The sequence below is a fragment of the Hyaena hyaena genome, unplaced genomic scaffold (assembly GCF_003009895.1).
Source record: "Hyaena hyaena isolate Hyena2069 unplaced genomic scaffold, ASM300989v1 scaffold_2327, whole genome shotgun sequence".
Lineage (NCBI taxonomy): Eukaryota > Metazoa > Chordata > Mammalia > Carnivora > Hyaenidae > Hyaena > Hyaena hyaena.
In genome coordinates this window covers 11,185-16,776 of record NW_024082961.1, presented here as the reverse complement: position 1 = coordinate 16,776, position 5,592 = coordinate 11,185, and positions in this window count along the sequence as shown.

Here is a 5,592-nt window from a genome sequence, read left to right as displayed (position 1 = left end):
CATTAGAATATCTTCACACACAAAACACATTCCCTTAAATCTTAAAATTCTTGTGAATTTTCTGTGTATTGTGGAAAGTTGTGGAACCTTCTATGGAAAGAGGTACACATTTATGTATCAGCAAGTGTTCCATTTTCATTGTAGATAACAGAGAAGGCACAATTTTGCAAATAGGAGAAAAAAAAGACACATGATTCTGCCACATCCAAACAACCGGCAATGACTCTCCTTTTACTTATTTAGTTATTTTTTTAGTGTCTATTTTGTTTTTGAGAGAGAGAGAGAAAAAGAGCATGTGTTTGGGAGGGACAGAGAGGGAGGGAGACAAACAATTCAAAGCAGGCTTCTGGCTCCAAGCTGTCAGCACAGAGCCTGATATGGGGCTCGAACCTATGAATTGCAAGATCATGACCCGAGTTGAAGGTGGATCCTCACCTGACTTAGCCACCCTGGGGCCCCTGACTGTCCTTTCAGATGTGTATATCTATGCATTTATTGTGCTTCTAGTCATAATAGAAAGTTTGCATGCATTTGTGTGAAGTTTATAGTTTATAACATCATACAATATACTGCTTTAATCCTGAATTTCTTAATTAACAAATTAACAGAGAAAACACTCTCAATGTTGAAATTTCTATATGGTTTCTATATGAATAGTTTATTTCTCCTTTTCTTTTCATTCTCTGTCATTTTTTTTTTAATTGCCTACTCTTGAAATATTTTAATTTGCCTCCACCTCAGGAAAAGAAAGTCTTTTCAATATTTTTATCTTGTATGATTTTTGCTTACTATTTCTGGACATTTTTATTTCCTTGAGAGGTATTACTCAAAATCAGGTAAGAAGAACAGTTGGCATTTTCCCATAATTGGTGAGTTCCTCAGGCAAGAAGACAAATATAACACATCCCCTGCAGGTTACTGAAACATTTCCCTCTGTGTTTATACCTCCAAGGGATTGAGATGGGCTCTCAACCTTCTTGTTAACCAGCCGCAAGCCCTTCCTACCACCGCTGCAAGGAGTAGCTGGATTTTGACACCTTGAACCCTTTTGAATTTCTAGGAGGCTGGACTTTCTGGAAAATGCTGTCCCCCCCCCACCCCCCGCCCCGCCACTCTTCTCTCACTAGTTATCTGTTGATACAAAACGAGAGTGAGTTGGTTTAGAACAATGTTTTATACTCTAGTAGGGTGAGATTTCCAAGATGGCATGGACAGAGTGGAATGAGAAGGGGTGTCAATATCAAACAGATCTAGGCTTCAATTCCAGTGCTTTTACTCCAAAGTTGTGTTGTGGTCAGTGAGTTACTCAAATTAGCTAAGCCTCCATTTACTCATCTGCAAAATGGGAATAATAATATAGACCTCACTGGCTTGTTGTATGTACATGGCTGACCCCATAAGCAGTAATCAGTTCATCAATGGTAGTCCAAACTATGTTAACATACACTGAATCCATAGAAACTCACCCCTGAATATTTAAAAAATTCTCTTATCTTTTGCTCAGTTTTCAGCTTATCATAGTTACTGTGGGTTCTCCTACATAGCTAATAAAAAATTGAAAACAGTAATTATTTTGACTATGTTAAGGATGCATACAATATACTGAACTGAAATGTACTAGAACCAATACTCTCTCACCATGTTTTGTCTACACAATAATCTTTCATAATATTAGCTACTTCTCTCCACAAATAGGAGATTGAGGATTTAAGTTTTTCTTTTTTTCAATGTTTTTAACTTAAGCAGCATACTGTCTCATAACCCCTGCAACTTATTAATAGCTACTGTTTGTATAATTCTTTATGTGTAAAGTCTCATTTAATGCCTGTGCATTATCTCTGCTTTGCGTGTTTCTAACTAGATTTTTTTTCTTTTTTTCATAAGTTGGTTAGTGAGAAATGGCTTCCTTACATTTCTTTGTTGGTTCCAAATAGATGCCTTTATTTAATGTTTAACATATATGTAAAAGAAAATGGAATTAATTTTTTTCCACCGAAGTTAATACTAAGGACATAAAAACTACTTTCAGAGGAAATGAATGAACATACCTAAACAATTAATTCCTGTGATCACAAGAATATGGTTGCATACTAAAACTTAAAATAAGAACTGGCAGAGCCAAAATTCAAACCCAGGATAGTGTGATTTGAAAATCTATCCTTTCTCTAATACTTCATGTCAGTTATTACTGGATACTATAGTGAAACCAAATGCCCTTCATAAACTAAATTAGGGCAAAACATCATTATATAATTTTCACACCATTTTCACACAAAAAAATAACTACCTTAGAATTTGATGATGTGTGTGGGGCACCTGGGTGGCTCAGCTGGTTAAGCGCCTGACCTCGGCTCAGGTCATGATTTCACAGTTTGTGGGTTTGAGCCCTGCATCAGGCTCTGTGCTGACAGCTTAGAGCCTGGAGCCTGCTTCAAATTCTGTGTCCCCTCTCTCTCTCTGCCTCTCCCTCCCGTTCTCTCTTCCTATGCCTCTCTTTCTCTCAAAAATAAATAAACATTAAAATTTTTTTTTCAAAAAGCATCCAGCTCTTGATTTAGGCTGGGTTCATGATCTTGCAGTTCATGAGATCAAGCCCCGTGTCAGGCTCTGTGCTGATAGCATGGAACCTGCATAGATCTCTCCTCTCTCTCTCTCTCCCCCCCCCCCTCTCTTTCTCTGTGCCCCTCCCCTGCTCTCTTTCTCTCTCTCAAAATAAACAAATAAACTTAAAAACTTTGATAATGTGTATCAAAAATCTTTCAAACATACGTGTCCTTTGACAGTTATCCTGGGGAAAACATTAATTAAATATGACACTATTTATAATATTTTTATATTATATATATATTTATATATTATATATAATATATTTATAATATGCAATATATATATATAATTTGTAATACCTCAGACAGTAATTTAAGCCCTGGATCTCATCACTTTTCCACTTTCCATCACAGCGCTTCAACATGCTTGCCCTACCTACTTGGCTATTTACGCTCACATACTTAGTGTCATTTTCTTGACTTTTTGACCTCAATAATAAGTGCACACTGGAGCAACTCTGAGAAGAAGAACTGTGTATCAGAAGTGATAGAAAAGTGATGGAAAAATTCATATGACTAAAATGTAAATCTGATGGTACTCTAATGCCTGAAACTTTTTGGTGACTCCCAATCAACTATGGATCAAGATCCTTGCTTATCTAGACCTGCCTTTCTTTCTAACTCTGTGGAATACCACCTCTCCTGTTTTCTGAGCCCCAGGTCTATTGAACTATCAATTCTTTTTCATTAATTTTTAATTATTTGTTTTGAGAGAATAAGCATGAGCAGTGGAGGTGCAAAGAGAGAGAGAAGGAGGGAGACAGAGAATCCCAAGCAGGTTCCACACTCTGCAGGGCTGGGTCTCAGGAGCGATGAGATCATGCATGACCTGGGTTGAATTCACTTAACCAACTGAACCACCCAGGCATCTCCAGCACCATCAACTTTTAAGATGCTCCCTCTACTTCAGGATAATTTCAAGTGCTGTCTTCTACCCCAGAAAAGCTACAACACCTGCACTACCTTGACAATGCTTACTTATTGTTCAGTTTTCAATGTAGGAGCTAATTCTTGTAGAAGCCTCTCTAATGTGACTTGTAGATGAAGAGCTTGACACTTCATCTTTGTTTACCATCTTTGTTTACCCAGGTAAACAAATACTCTAGGTATTTTAGTACAATATTGTCTCAAATATTGCATATGATATCTTGTCTTTATGACTGTGTCTCAGATTAGAGATTTAGCAACTTCACTTTGAATTTTTAGCCATTATCATAATTTATAGTCATGTATTTACACAATTATCTCTTTCTTCCTACTACTTTGTAAGATCCATAAGGAAAAGATGATGTCTACTTTGATGACAATACTATCCTACATACTGGCACAATAAAGGTAGGGTACAGAAGTTCAGGGAATATTATAAAAAAAATGAAAAAATTAATAAAATACAAATACATATGTAAAGGTGAAATTATAAGCTAATAGTGAAATATTTTTAATGGGATGAAAGAGTACATTTGAATACCTTTAGTCATTATTAATAATTTAGTTATTTCAGTTATTATTATTATTATATTAAGCTTTTGTTAAGTGTTCTATTTCAGATACTAATGAATTTGAATTGCAATAAGTCCTTTGCAAATATCCTTTCCTTTAATCATCATCACAACTCTCTATGATGTAGTACATTATTAACACTGCCTTATAACATTAGAACACCAAGAATTAGAGAAGAAAAGTCATTTTCAACAGTCACAAAGCTAGTATGTTGCAATCTGTCTTGGAACCTCTGAGTCTAACTCCAAATCTGGTTTATTTAATAAATGTGCTATATATGTGTCATGCTCAGACATATTTTTGTAAATAGTGGTACTTAACTAGGTGTTCCTATGTAGGGCAGCAGAAACTTCATTCTTTAATAGATATGTAAACACTATCCAACAAAAGCAGGGAGTGTGTGTGTGTGTGTGCACGCATGCACATATATATATATATATATATATATATATATGCACATATGGTTGCAGAGAATTAAGTTTTGTTTTTTGACTTAAGAATTTTACAGAAGTTGGGGTGCCTGGGTGGCTCAGTATGTTAAGCTCAGGTCATGATCTCATGGTCCAGGAGTTTGAGCTCTGCGTTGGGCTCTGTGCTGACAACTCAGAGCCTGGAGCTACTTCAGATTCTGTGTCTCACTCTCTCTCTCTGCCCCTTCCCTGCTCACACTCTGTCTCTCTCTCAAAATAAATAAACATTTAAAAAACTAAATAAAAATATAATTTTATGGAAGCTATCCAAAGCACTTGTTAAGAATAATTGTTGTCAGGGGCTCCTGGCTGGCTCAGTCAGTGAGCATCCAGCTTCGGCTCAGGTCATGATCTCGTACTGTGTGAGTTTGAGCCCCATGACCAGCCCTGTGTTGACAGCTCAGAGCCTGGAGCCTGCTTCAGATTCTGTGTCTCCCTCTCTCTCCAACCCTCCCCCCTGTTGTGCTCTCTCTCTCTCTCTCTTTTTCTAAAATAAAATAAAATAAATTTTAAAAATTTAAAAAAAAATAATAATTGTAGTCATAATCTACAAAAACATTATACGCATACATACATGCATACACATATGTGGATACATATACATACACACACTGGAATATCTGCCCCAGGAAAGGATAACTGTAAACTTATTATGTACCAATATAGTTATGACTCTTATTAACACGTTAGGAAAAGCTATTTGCAACTAAATAGACTTTGGCTTTCACATACTTCCTTTTTCTCTTAATTTAAGCAGTCTATGATTTCCAATACAAATTTCCTAACACAAGTTAACTTGTTACCAACAACTCAATATTATGTTAATTGTTTTTTTCCTGCCATGTATCTTGTGGGAAAAAGATTATCTAGATTATTTATACATTGGCTATTAAAAGAAAGAGTTATATTCATTTACCTAGTGAGGAAAATCAGAGCTCCCTAAATATGATTTAAAGTTCGTTAAATGTCAATTCAAGCCACATGAAGCAACATGCATTTCCTAAGATGAAAGGTTA